At 39.3% G+C, this 15,231-nt stretch overlaps 1 protein-coding gene and 1 long non-coding RNA gene across 2 annotated transcripts in view; one reads left to right on the top strand and one right to left on the bottom strand.

Annotated features, from left to right (window-relative positions):
• LOC110836902 (uncharacterized) overlaps nt 1-2,134 on the bottom strand; it is a 53,130-nt gene extending 50,996 nt beyond the window's left edge. The window contains exon 1 of the long non-coding RNA XR_002545503.2: nt 1,730-2,134. This is a non-coding gene — a long non-coding RNA (uncharacterized LOC110836902). The remainder of the gene's footprint in view (nt 1-1,729) is intronic.
• The window catches only part of LOC110836901 (allatostatin-A receptor), a 164,224-nt gene that overhangs the window by 132,461 nt on the left and 16,532 nt on the right, over nt 1-15,231 (top strand). The window lies entirely within an intron of this gene.

The raw sequence follows: 15,231 nt of genomic DNA, 5'->3' as shown, positions 1-15,231 counted from the left end.
GCGAACAATAAATCGAGATACGATTTATTTCCAACTATTGCAGAGCTACTGACGTTTTAGGATGCGTCCAAATTTCCACTTATGGTCCGATGACAATCTTCACGCTATCTTTAAAAGAGCATTTCAACATCTGTTCTTAGATAATTCTTTGTGCGGTCTGATTCGAGATCAACTGCTTGGACTACTCGTGTTTGAACAACAGTTACTTGCTGATAATTATTTAAATTTCCTGACGAATTTGTTGCCACTTTTGAGTACGTGCTTCTGGAGACAAGGCGCGGTATATCCTTCCAGAACCTTGAGATGACTCCACATTTTTGACCAAACTACGAATCAGCTTTACGAAAAACGGTCGTCGTGGTCCAGTAATCTGATCGCCAAGATCTCCGAACTAACCTCGTATGATTTTTTGCTTGTAGGAATTTAACTTTTTTAAAAGAAGATTTAAGTAAGAACAGAGTTAACATCGTTAATAAGTTACGAACAACTGAAATTCATTATTTTTAACAGCTCCAAACTATAAAAAGTATTTAAGGAGGAACACGTTTATTCCATGAAAATCTGTATTAGAATTAACAAAGCCGCCTGAAATGTAATGTTTTGCTTTCAATCATTTTGGTTGTTTAACAGGAGAGTTGTTTATGGAACCTAAGTTTTACTTTGCTCCTGCAGTCCCTATGCATTCCGAGATCACATGTACAAATCTAGCAACATAACACTGGAGACTTCTTCATTTGATGAAACTTGCGTTTAAATTTCTCTTCGTGTTCAAAGACAGTATTCCCCAAGCTTCTTTATTTCTGTCCTCAATAAGTTTTGACTAAGCCCCAGTCTAAAAGTTAAAGCCTTACGATTAAAAAAAGAAACATGAAAGATGGAGAGGTTAGACAGAGAAAGACAAAACTAGGAAAGAAATCATGAAGAATAACCAAAGCATATGCTTATGGCATAACGTACGCTATTAACTGTACGTACAAACTAACACATAATCATATATTTATATTTTGAATCACATTTACATCTATGTACAGTGCCTTCACTGGTAAAGTTGAACTCACTCGGCTCCAAGTACTACAAGGTTCTCCCGATACGAATCAAGTATCGCTCCACAAAACAATAAAATCGTCTTACGTGTTCTACAGCAATCCCTCCCCGGGATGCGAGAAGTGGAAGTTGCGTTCAACTTTATCAGTGAACAACAAAACGCAACTACTGTTGGATTGCTCTACCAATGAAAATGCAAGTAGTAGGCCATTTAGATTGTTCATTGCCCATGTTAACACGAGATACATCAGCCAAGCCTATTACAATAAATAGTATGCTGACATACTGGGAAAGTATCAAACAGAATAAACTATGTAGTGTATTCTCTGTTACTAGACTAAACCTCAGTTAAGAAAACACGATTAAGGTATATGGCGCCCATAATCTAACTCTAACAAGATAACAAAATGTAACGAAGACGTTTCTTGTAGGCCCAATTATTTGCCAATTCCTGGCCCACTGCTTTAAGAATAATAAGTGGGGAATAACATTTCAGATGGAGGCAGCACGTTCCTCCGAAACGATGGTTTCTACCTACAAGTTGACAGGAAATTACAAACCAAAAGACCAACAACAAAGATAGAAAATTAAGGAACGTGGTTCTCAGGCAGCTATTTGGACAGCCCTTGCTTAAATTACATTGGGTTAAGTCACTGTTCTCATACCCTCATAATCAATCACTTACCTCTCTCTACGGCTCCAGAAATCCGGATTTATGAAGTCAAACAGTTAATTACACTTTGCAACACACACCAGAGTCTCAGATCTTCATTAATACGACTTCGCACAATTCAAAACATTTCCGGAACCATGACGTTCACCATAACACACACTCAACTACGTATGCAAGCATGCATGCATATTGCAGAGAATTAACTTAATTTTAAGATCTTCGCCTCATGTAAACGATGTTTATTAACAAATGCAACGATGAAAACCACACACTGCTATACCTTAACCTCACAAAACACGAGACAAAGCGCGCGTTACAAACACAGCATTGGGACAGTCAGTCGGTGGGAAAACAAAAGGACAAAAGGGGATTGGCTGCTCATACCACCGCTCACACAGAGCTACCTGACGGACCACTTCTAACCTCAACCCTCAACCCCCCCCCCCTCCCCGGCGGCCGCTGTGTATAGGCGAATGACGGTAATAAGAGTATTCCCGGCTGAAACGTGAAATTAAAAGAAAATTAAAAATATAGAAACAAATGGCGTGATGCCGACCACTCACCCCCATCTGGTGCCGAGGTCAAGAAAGAGTAGGAATTATACCTCTGCTCCTCCCAAATGCCTGCATAGGCAATGTAGCGGGAAGCTTTACTTTACTTACAAACTCATTAATACAGTACAACTGTCCATAAGAAATCCTAAGAGACTTGAATATTTTTCCGTTCAACACAGCTTCTTACTTCTTAATAAACATTATTGCACGTTTGTATGTGTGTATATATATATGTGTGTGTGTGTGTGTGTGTGCAGAAATCACAACTTAGAAATTCGTTTCACGTATTTACATCATAGCTGAAGGAGTTTCCCATCCCTTCACCCCTAGTTTGTTTTTTTCAGAGGCAGATTAAAGTATTTTGCATCCCTTTCGCCTACGTTGGGCACAGCTGCCTCCCATTTGTGGCGGAAGTATCCGGAATAATTTTCATACTGAATACGTGGCCTACGATCGTATTTCTCCAAAAAAATACTCTAATCAATTGTTCGGTAAACAAGTTTATACCGCACGACCTTGTTCAAGAGTGGACCTCTCTTGCAACGTCATCTGTAGTAAGCTCTCAAGAACTGAAGTCTCTAGTTCGTAATCCGGGATGTCTTACTGGAAACATGAACTCATATTATTTGAATATAAATCTTAAAAGCGTATGCTTTACTAACATAACACGTGAACGAACTGCGAACGGAAAATTGTAATTGTTCTAAAACAATTATAAAAGAATACTAACAGATGCATATAAACTGCTAAACGTACAAAACCATCTGTTATAATGGAAAATATAAAATCTCAAGATAGGTCAGGAACAAGTTACAAGTCCATCACTTTCAAAATTAAGATTAAATTGAACATTGAAAATGTACATATTTAGGCTTCGTTTCTACATGAATGTCCCGTAAATTTACAACTTCTAAGGAAGCCCAGGAACTACTTTCAAGATAACTTACAAGTTACTTTCCACAACATCGTACATGCAAAATGAACACACTGTAACACTGAACATTCCACTGAGCCTTCTGTCACAGGAGACGCTAGGGAAGGCAACAGGCCTGAGTCAAATGCCCCTTGTGTGGACGTCAGATGGAATGCTGCTAAGCTATTCCACACGACTCCTTAGTGAAGAGCCTGTTGTCCCTAAATTATCGTACCTCAGTGCACAGACGACAATCAGTCCCCTGAACAGAGTGGCTCTTGTCTGTTATCGTGTAGCATCCTTTTTGTAACATTACACACCACAGGTGGGGATGTTTCTGTTCAGAGGCATATTCCATTTTTACATACCAACACGTTGTTAAACTGTATTAAGTTCAAAGCGTTACGGAAATTATTTTTATTTTTCGTAATATTACATAGATTATAACTATTACTAAATGTGCGGGTCACGCAGTCGGACTGGGAAAGGCTGAAAGTTGATATAGAATGTTAAGCGTGAATATAAGAGTAAAAGAACGAACTGAGAGATCTCACGTGTATAATTTATTGCATAACATTTTACATGATAAAATATTTTTGAATATGTGAAGAGTTGATAAAAACTCTGGACTCTTGCGTAAAGACCTTTTTCTATTAACAAATATTTGGCTTATATCTGTTAAGTGATGAATCGTATTGAACAGCTCTTAACGACACAAATGGAAATAAAGAACTGCAAAGGAAACTGAGAATTTGTTTTTGTAAACGTCAACAAAAGACAAAAATAATAAATTGGGGACAGAAAATCTCTGAATGGAGAAACAAGTATTCCGAAGAAACGCCGTAAGCTCGGCGAGGGTAGGAACAATACGACAGAGTAGGCAGCAAGACGAACTAATGAATGAGGACTACGTTCTGGAACAGGAATCGGAAGTACAGGCACGTGTCTCCCACTCCGGTACAAGGTGTCAAAAAATACCAGTAAAACAAATACAGTATGAACATTTCTGTCTTCTGGGTTGTTGCGCTTTGTAGTCTGGTCGATGTTTACCAACGATTCAGAGGTCATACTGCCTCCGTCATCAGGGCGGTGAGTATGAAGATTTCTGTCTTCTGGGTTGTTGCGCTGTGTAGTCTGGTCGATGTTAACCAACGTTTCAGAGGTCATACTGCTTCCGTCATCAGGGCGATGAATATGAAGATTTCTGTCTTCTGGCTTGTTGCGCTTTGTAGTCTGGTCGATGTTAACCAACGTTTCAGAGGTCATACTGCCTCCGTCATCAGGGCGATTCTTAGTTTGAAGATTTCTGTCTTCTGGGTTGTTGCGCTCTGTAGTCTGGTCGATGTTAACCAACGTTTCAGAGGTCATACTGCCTCCGTCATCAGGGCGATGGGTATGAAGATTTCTGTCTTCTGGCTTGTTGCGCTTTGTAGTCTGGTCGATGTTAACCAACGTTTCAGAGGTCATACTGTCTCCGTCATCAGGGCGATGAGTATGAAGATTTCTGTCTTCTGGCTTGTTGCGCTTTGTAGTCTGGTCGATGTTTACCAACGTTTCAGAGGTCATACTGCCTCCGTCATCAGGGCGATGAGTATGAAGATTTCTCTCTTCTGGCTTGTTGCGCTTTGTAGTCTGGTCGATGTTTACCAACGTTTCAGAGGTCATACTGCCTCCGTCATCAGGGCGGTGAGTATGAAGATTTCTGTCTTCTGGGTTGTTGCGCTGTGTAGTCTGGTCGATGTTAACCAACGTTTCAGAGGTCATACTGCCTCCGTCATCAGGGCGGTGAGTATGAAGATTTCTGTCTTCTGGGTTGTTGCGCTGTGTAGAGTGGTCGATGTTAACCAACGTTTCAGAGGTCATACTGCCTCCGTCATCAGGGCGGTGAGTATGAAGATTTCTGTCTTCTGGGTTGTTGCGCTGTGTAGTCTGGTCGATGTTAACCAACGTTTCAGAGGTCATACTGCCTCCGTCATCAGGGCGGTGAGTATGAAGATTTCTGTCTTCTGGGTTGTTGCGCTGTGTAGTCTGGTCGATGTTAACCAACGTTTCAGAGGTCATACTGCCTCCGTCATCAGGGCGGTGAGTATGAAGATTTCTGTCTTCTGGGTTGTTGCGCTGTGTAGTCTGGTCGATGTTAACCAACGTTTCAGAGGTCATACTGTCTCCGTCATCAGGGCGATGAGTATGAAGATTTCTGTCTTCTGGGTTGTTGCGCTGTGTAGTCTGGTCGATGTTAACCAACGTTTCAGAGGTCATACTGTCTCCGTCATCAGGGCGGTGAGTATGAAGATTTCTGTCTTCTGGGTTGTTGCGCTGTGTAGTCTGGTCGATGTTAACCAACGTTTCAGAGGTCATACTGTCTCCGTCATCAGGGCGATGAGTATGAAGATTTCTGTCTTCTGGGTTGTTGCGCTGTGTAGTCTGGTCGATGTTAACCAACGTTTCAGAGGTCATACTGTCTCCGTCATCAGGGCGGTGAGTATGAAGATTTCTGTCTTCTGGGTTGTTGCGCTGTGTAGTCTGGTCGATGTTAACCAACGTTTCAGAGGTCATACTGTCTCCGTCATCAGGGCGATGAGTATGAAGATTTCTGTCTTCTGGGTTGTTGCGCTGTGTAGTCTGGTCGATGTTAACCAACGTTTCAGAGGTCATACTGTCTCCGTCATCAGGGCGATGAGTATGAAGATTTCTGTCTTCTGGGTTGTTGCGCTGTGTAGTCTGGTCGATGTTAACCAACGTTTCAGAGGTCATACTGTCTCCGTCATCAGGGCGATGAGTATGAAGATTTCTGTCTTCTGGGTTGTTGCGCTGTGTAGTCTGGTCGATGTTAACCAACGTTTCAGAGGTCATACTGCCTCCGTCATCAGGGCGGTGAGTATGAAGATTTCTGTCTTCTGGGTTGTTGCGCTGTGTAGTCTGGTCGATGTTAACCAACGTTTCAGAGGTCATACTGCCTCCGTCATCAGGGCGGTGAGTATGAAGATTTCTGTCTTCTGGGTTGTTGCGCTGTGTAGTCTGGTCGATGTTAACCAACGTTTCAGAGGTCATACTGCCTCCGTCATCAGGGCGGTGAGTATGAAGATTTCTGTCTTCTGGGTTGTTGCGCTGTGTAGTCTGGTCGATGTTAACCAACGTTTCAGAGGTCATACTGCCTCCGTCATCAGGGCGGTGAGTATGAAGATTTCTGTGTTCTGGGTTGTTGCGCTGTGTAGTCTGGTCGATGTTAACCAACGTTTCAGAGGTCATACTGTCTCCGTCATCAGGGCGATGAGTATGAAGATTTCTGTCTTCTGGCTTGTTGCGCTTTGTAGTCTGGTCGATGTTTACCAACGTTTCAGAGGTCATACTGCCTCCGTCATCAGGGCGATGAGTATGAAGATTTCTGTCTTCTGGCTTGTTGCGCTTTGTAGTCTGGTCGATGTTTACCAACGTTTCAGAGGTCATACTGCCTCCGTCATCAGGGCGGTGAGTATGAAGATTTCTGTCTTCTGGGTTGTTGCGCTGTGTAGTCTGGTCGATGTTAACCAACGTTTCAGAGGTCATACTGCCTCCGTCATTAGGGCGATGAGTATGAAGATTTCTGTCTTTTGGGTTGTTGCGCTTTGTAGTCTGGTCGATATTTATCAACGTTTCAGAGGTCATACTGCCTCCGTGACACATAGTGACCAACTGTAAGCATCGCTCGACTTGCAGTCCCTGGCACAGTCCACATTCTAATTCTCGTAGTGAGAAGGGGGCGTGGCGGGTAGACCATTAACACCAACCATGCTGTTTCGGGACAGCTTAACCCACGTAAAGGCCTAAAGCCAGAACATCGTCTCGTAGCTTTACAGGCTCCAGAGTTCATTCCACATTATGACAGCCAACCGCTGTGCGGCGAATGAAATCCTCACGTCAGAAATATCTGTTTGGTTTTTGTCTTTGACGACAGTGTGTCAAATAAAAAGTTTCTATATTGTCGAACACGATATAGTAGAATTCTTCAAAATGGCGAATATGGAGACATGCAAGAACTGACTTATTTCTACCTTAAAGCTTCATCACTGCACTTGGTTTGAATTTCGGAGGGCCCCGTGCTTTGAGACGAGGTATAAACGGAGTCTGAAGATGGCTGTCTTCTGGGTTGTTGTTTAGAAATTAGACGTACACACAACCCTTTTAAATAAATGGCATCTGTTGCTTAACAAATTATCTTACATAATTTAATCCACAAAGTTGTCACAGTCATTAACACAGTTGCTGTCATCCTCGATGGGTAGACGTAAGGTAGCCGTCAAATTATGCCAATGGGATAGAATAGACACTTGAAAAGGAAGGAAAATGATACTTGTTTCAATATAATTTACGAAACAATTTACTTTCCAGGCGGACAACGCGACAAACCTTAGTAAGCTTCATGAGAGGGAAAAAAATCTGTAAATGTTATCTTTAACCTGGTTTATTATACCTTACATAACGTCATCGCTCGTATTCAGGTTCGTGGCACTCAACTTTCTGCGCCATTACTAGCTTTCGATTTGTTTTGCACCGCAGGCAAGAAGAACAAGGGCTGAAAGCCGTTTAAATTAGCTCGACGTACTGTAAAATAAGTAAAAGACGAATAAAAGAGAATTATGGATCTCCCGATAAAAATCATCTCAGATAAAATACCGTCCATTTTTTTGAAGAAATCAGAGATATATAGCACAAGGACTACAAATTTTATTTAAAAGATTATGGTTGAGTATGTTTGAAGAAAATGAATACGTTGAGCTCACCATAATTGCTTAGCACAAGACTTTTCATCAAGGTTTATTTAAACGAATGAAAGCTGTAATGTTAGCAAACAGATAAAAAGTGACACCACAATAAGAACAGAAACTAAAACAACCATAATAGGCCTCCAGATGGCACATGTGCGACCTGTGTATAACGTATTCAGGAAGAGGATAAGTTAATGATTAGGCTCATTACCTTAAAATTAAACAACTTCGGAATATTTAAATGATTTCTTTAAGTTATTTGTTCACCTAGAGGACAATATACTTATTTTTTCAACGGGGAACGGCAGAATGCTAATTTTCCTAGCCTGTCATAATATAAGTTTGTACTGTAAGATTAAAGTTACTATTAAACATATTTTTAACGCGTTTTGTAAACTTCAACCCGTGTGGAGGTACGAAACAATGTCATCGCTTCCCTGTAAGTAATTTGTATTAATTCACAGGTGCACATAGGCTTTACACAGTCAACCTATAAAATGTTGAGAATGACATCACACTAATATTCGACAGAATAGAGCAGAAATATTACATTTGTTTGGATTATCTGAGAATGCCAGTTTATATATATATATATATATATATATATATATATATATATATATATATATACCGCATTGACTACATAAAAACAAAAGTGTTGCATAACCCAGCGTTTCCTGAATTCTTTCCACATTCTAAAAATATGCCTAAGAGACGGACTTTTTTTCTTACTTTTACGAGTAGCATTTCAAAAACGTTGGTTAGAGCATTTCGTTAAATTCGTAATATTCGCCAAATAAATTAGGTGACAAGACGTACCACGAAGAGGGGGCATGAGAAAATGCACACAAGATTTTAATCAGATGACCTGAATGGAAAAGACTACTGGAAATTGCTGTGTGTGGATGTGAGGACAGTACTAATCGAAAACCCAAGGTTTGATGGTGTGCAATGAATTAATCTGGTTTCAGAAATGGTACTGGGACGGGCTGGTATGGAAAGGTAATTAACCTTTTAGCGTACATGAAAGACTGGTAATTAATTCGCCAGATGAGTGGTTATGAACGTCACAAAGACTCTGATCCATTAAGGTAGTTACAACCTTAGTAAAACACTTCTCCTGCTTTTCGTTTTTGAAACGATTTCTCATTATCGCATAGAATATCCTCAAGTCTTTCAATAAATTATTTACTCATACTCTTCAAATGCTTTCATGTGGGCATAAAGGTGGTGGTTAAGTATATTTTAATAGCAAGATCGGTTTCCAAAGAAACGTTGCAAAAATATTCGCGCCACAGCCCGTTTCAGGTAATGCCCTCTAAAACTGAAAGTTTTGTCTGTCCTATTCAGTTGGGCCCTATATTCCTTAGGCGGAGATGCGTGTCGTAAGATCTGCACCGTCAAAGGCCGCGCAATTTAACTGAAAAGGACTCAGGAGAATCATTAAAATGCACAGCGAGTTTGAACTCTACCGGGCCACAGGAGATCCAAGATAGTTCCAAAATCGGTACATGCCTTAAGCTGCATTTAAACAAAAAAGATTATGAAATGTTAAAAACACTACAAAAATAACTTATTTGAAGTTATCACGGCGACGAGTTTGAATGTGGCTGTCCTCTGGTTTGTTGCGTCATGTAGCCTGGTAGAAGTTACCGACGTTTCAGATATGCTTGCTGCCGCCAACACAATGACGCAAAGACCCAGAAAACTGTCATTTTCGCTACAAAAAATAATCGCATGCCCATATTCACCGACGATGTTCCGTATAATCGTCGTGCATTTTTAAAACTCTTCTGGATTCGTATATTGTCTGTGTCTTTTTCTATCTGTAAAAGTGAAAAAGAAGATTAAAGAGAACATGTAGAGGTCGATTCAGAAGAAAGCGGCGGAGTTCTGAGATGTGATTTAGACCTGCCACTACTGCTGCTTCTCCCTGTCGAGATGAATTTCATTTTACTTTACTCCCCATGACAGCAAGCTGCGTTATATTGAATTTCATCTTACTTTGGCAGGTGGCTTATTACAGTTCAGTCTCCACAGTTCTCATATGAAACATTTAAAGAGAAAAGAACCAATCGAGATAGAATGGTAACAGAATTATATGACATCATTTTACTTAATATTTATTTTCCCAAACATTAGTGTCTCTTTACTCGGGTACCGCCAAACTTTTCTTGGATGACCGGCAACTAGGAGGAGTTCGTAATTTGTAGCAGCACAGTATGAATCTGCCCAAAATTTCGAAACTGAAATAATTAGATTACGACTGTGTTTTTGCATCTTCTGTAACAACTGGCTCAGGTGGATTTGTCGCAAGTATTATCGGACAATTAAAAAGTTAAACATTTACAATTTTATGAATATTCTAAAATTTTCGCAGAAACTTCAAAATCCTTTCGTTGACACCGAGATTCCCGCCAACATAGAGCTGGCCACCTCTGACTTGGCTTACTTGCTACGTTAAGAATAAGATACTGTACACTGAGCTCATTGTAGCTCTGCATAATTTGATTTGTCCAAGTTTATAAATGAATTATTTGAATAAAGATTTTCTTGGATATTATCCATCGTCTAGTAAATAAAATATAAAACGTAAAACGACGTTTCGGAGATAGAGCCTCATCTCCGAAACGTCGTTTTACTTTTTATATTTTATTTACTAGACGATGGATAATATCCAAGAAAATTGTTATTCAAATGACTTATCACCATCGTCAAGAACTTTTAGATTTGATATATAAATGAACTGTTCATGAATCAGAACATTCCTAACAGCACAGAAGTGTGTTAAGTTTAATTACCGCGTTCGTAGACAATGTACAAAAGGGGTTCTCAACCGGGGGCCCGCAGATGTGTTTTGTGCGGATCGCGTAAGTCTGTTACAATAAAGTATGACTTTGTATGACTGAAGGTAATTACCTGATATCAGAAGACATGATTTGTTAATCATATAGATACTTGGTAATACCTGTCGCTGTGAGCAAGAGTCCAACTTAATAAAAAGCGTTAAATCAGGAACTAAGAACACGCGGAGGGACACATTAGAATTGCAACAACAGAAATTAAACTTGACGATGAAAGTCTGACCAAGCAATTACAGTGTGTTCGAACATTCCAGTAATGACTTATTTTGTTAAAGAAACTTATTGAATAGTATGTGACGCAAGGGAATGGAGAAGACAGTAATTTAATGTTATGAACATTGATTTGTAGCCTACGAATGCGTTTGAGCGACCAGAATATATGGACCGATTTATAAATAATTACTGATGTGGAGGTTGCAATAAAGTTTTCACTCCTCCGAGTATTTATAGGTCGATTTTTAGAAGTGTCAAGTTTCTCGATCACAGAATATCCTAAAAGATGTATCTTACTGCGTGCTATTTTGTATATTTTTTCTACTTTAATTAATTTCAGAATGCATTGATTAGATTTTCATGTAAAGGTATTGTCATTAATAGGCATTCAGAACCAACGCCCTTACAGTGCTACGTCCTAGGATCTAGAACCCTCAAATTATAGTAGAAAGTATGTAGCTTTCAATGAAGTCATTTCTCGCAAAACAAAACTCACAAAATAATATTTTAAATCGTATTTTCAACCCTCGAATCTTTACATTTAGCATGAAAAATACGGTACTGCAAAGGAACTGTACTACACAATTATACAGAGATTTTCTTCCTTGCTGACGGCAACAAAATTAAACACAGAAAAATAAACCTGTAAGCAAGATGAAATCGCTAATTGAAAATTCATTCAAACGACGAAGAAGTAATTACAGAAGTTGTTTTATATCAATAATAGAATTAATTTACCAACGACTTATATATTGAAAATTTTTAGCCAAAGAAATTGAAAGTTGTTCTTTTTTGTAGGGCATACTTCCATTTAACTCTTTATATAGCAACAAAATTTCTGTACTTTAATAAATGGGACTTTGTAATACACATCTGGTCCATAATGTTACGTTCCAAAACGTCGCTTTCTTGAATAGTACAATTCTATCTTTTTTAATATTCGTTCCGAACGTTGTCAACAAAAGAAAATCGACTGCTAAAGACATAGCTTACACACCAACCAGGTAACTATAAATTGAACGTAGCAATCCGTTTTGAGAAGCTGGCAGTAGCTCATCTGTTCAAGCTATTCCATGTCCTTTATGTAACTTGAAGATTCATTGGCTTGTTTACAACAGCCCGTCACTGGACCATTTTGTGATCCAGTTCAATCTAGTCCAAATCAACACTCCGCAATCTAAGATCCATTTTGATACCATTGTCTGATCCACGCCTAGGTCTCCCACCCGGTCTCTTACCTCCAGGTTTTCCGACTGAGATTTTAGGCACTTTCCTTGCCTCCTCAAGCTTGTTACATGCTACCTTGATTTAATCACCATATTGGTAGCTGATACGAAGCACAAATTTTGAATATCCTCATTATGCAGTTTTATCCGTACTCTACTTACTTCCTCTCTTCAATAAATGGAGGTAAACGCCTAAGAAGATCACACGAAAACCAAGCCGCTGTATCTCCATTGTACTAACTTTAAAATTTCACCAGTATACACGAGATATTTTCGTGATATTAAATCCCCAATTTCACTGCAATGTTATGTTCGAGGATGCCTCTCTAAACAACCATCTCCACTTACGCTCGGGTTCAGAATACGCAGTTTGGAAGCTTGTGTTATTGAGAATTCCATCACACGCTTATGTTGTTTCCTAGCCGCTTTTGTTCTGACAGCCATTGTAACAGACCCAGCCCATAACAAATTGAGAAATAAAAAAAAATATGTAAAATAATTTGCCAAGAGTCTGCCCTTGTCAGACGTATCTTCTACTCACAACTTTCATTCGAACACTCGTGAAGTCAGACATAATCGAATCATGTAAATTATAATTCTCACCATTTGTTCCTGAAGGTATCTCAATAAAAGTATTACGTTGTCTATCACAAGCTTCGTTTAACATGTTCTTTCCCTTTAAAGACAACCGTCTCATCGGAAGGAGTATCGACAAACACTTAATAATTTATTATAACATTAATGAAAATATATATATACAATGCATTATTCGTAACCACAATAAACCCAATCATTAAATTAATTTAAAATGCACTAGTACTAAGTTTTAAAATACGTTGTTTTTTCCCGAAAATGTGATGAAGTTAAAATATTGGGGACGATAGAAAAAAGTCAAAATTATAATCAAAAGCAATTTAAGAATGTTAAATTCCGGAAATGCTTGTAAACATACTGTTCAGAATATTTCATCGTTTCAAAGTTTCTCTACAATGTTATCTGTTATTTTATATTTAATTGGAACTTCATCTCTGTCCCTAAAAGGATAAACACAGACTGAGGATTATTCAAGGGAAGTCCTGAGGGTGGTATTCAGGCCAAGGAGAGGGGACGCGACTAAAGAATAAAAATGTTCCGTACTGAGAAACTTAATACTTTTTATTTTTTAAGATATCTGATTGAGTCTGTAAAATTAAGGCGAATTAGATGGCAGTGCAGTAGAAAATTTTAGTCACAAAACATGAAAAGAAAATGCCACTCCGGGTCATAGAAATAGTTTAGCTACGTCGTCAATTATTGAAACATAGTTACTGCGTGATACGGTAGGCCTATTTGTTGGTTATTATATTTCTGTTCCGAAGGCTCGCCAGAATGCCACATGCAAATCTTCTCACAAAAATTCAAACCCTCCAGCCTCTAGATTATTAATAGGAGTCGTTGCTCCGCACAGAAAGGCATCGCAATTAGTAATGGGAAGACAATAGCTGGAGTACACAGTCGTATTCTGCATAAATGTAAATGAGGGAATATCTTTGGTAGGAAATAAATGATCTACTGGGACGTGCGTTAAGCTGAATGCTCGCGAAACAGACGAGTCTACATCAGGAACTGGAATAAAAGAATGTCGCTTCAGTATTCGACGTACGACTCAAGAGGCGGCGGGTATTCACACAGCTACATGAATACTTGAAGAATATTTTAAAATAAAATTATATTAACGCAGGTTTTTTCTGCAAGATAGCAGTTTGTTTATATACCGCGTCATATTAAGAAATGGTCTAAATAATGTAACGGAGCAGATCCTTAAGAACGTGAACGTCGCTCAGCTTGTTAAAAAAAATTACTGCCGTGTATGGGCACGAAGGTAGCATTACCATGCCCAAAGGAGCCCCCACTGGTCAATATTCTGAACCAGCTGAATCCAGTCCTCACCCAAAAACCCACATGCATTCAGTAGTATCCTCCCACGTGCTCCTAAGTCTCGCAAGTCCTTTCAGGTTTTCCACACACCTTTTCGCGATCACACTTTTGACTTCTAACATTCTTGTGAGTGGGAAGGAATAATTGCGACCCCGTCAGCATGTCAGCTATTATGGACGTCAAGAAAACCTGTGACTCACGTAGGATGGATGTATGCACCGTTGGAAACCTTACGACCCCTCAGTGAGGAAGTTGTATAGAAAGAATTATGTCGTCTGCATCAACGTCACTTCCTGTCGTTCGTCTGTAGCATCCCATAGGTTGCGAGTAGGAAACCGTAATTGGGTTGTGACTTGATATCATTTGCTTGTAATTGCATCGTGTGCTTTGTCTATTGCCTGCCCTTCTCATCTCACACTGATGCCCTTCCTATGAATATTAAATCACAAGCTACTCTTCTTCAGTCTGACAGAAGATTTATGGCAAGCTTGAGTTTTGCATCGGAAGATTCGATACAACCCAAGTACGGCTAGAATAAATAAATAGATTTTCCTTGTTCTAATTTAGTCATTATATGCAATGTTCCACTTATATTACAAAACGATAGCGCGTTCCAAATAAAAGTAACGATTAATTAATTGCCTGTTTTCTGTAAACGCGCTTCACAGATTAAGGCAAGGTTCTCGTTAAATTATGCCGGTATTTAAAGTGTAAATATTTATTGAACATCATAAGACACAACAACAGAACACACAGTAATTTACAAATAAATTTCTTTTTAATTAAGGTTGTAGTTAATTTGATATCAATTATAATATCAAAATAATGGGGAACGGCTTCATGAATTCGATATTGCGATTGTGTTCGAGGGTATCGTGTGTGGTAGGTAGAGTTTCGTTTTAAACGCAACATCCTGTGTGATACATGGCGTACCTACTCACGGATGGGAAGAACGAGGGTGGATGCCCGGATGTTGCTAATGTACGTCCACGAGATCATTGACTCTGCTTAAGTTACAGAGTCGATCGATCGGCTTATCAAAGATAACCGAAGAAACTGTATCCATGACATTGCATTTGAAA

Source organism: Zootermopsis nevadensis, unplaced genomic scaffold, assembly GCF_977971745.1.
Source record: "Zootermopsis nevadensis isolate Lab colony 2312 unplaced genomic scaffold, Znev_1.0 Znev_ptg000013l, whole genome shotgun sequence".
NCBI classification, from domain to species: Eukaryota; Metazoa; Arthropoda; class Insecta; order Blattodea; family Termopsidae; genus Zootermopsis; species Zootermopsis nevadensis.
Note: the sequence above shows the minus strand (reverse complement) of the source record. Positions and strands in the feature narration are given on the sequence as shown.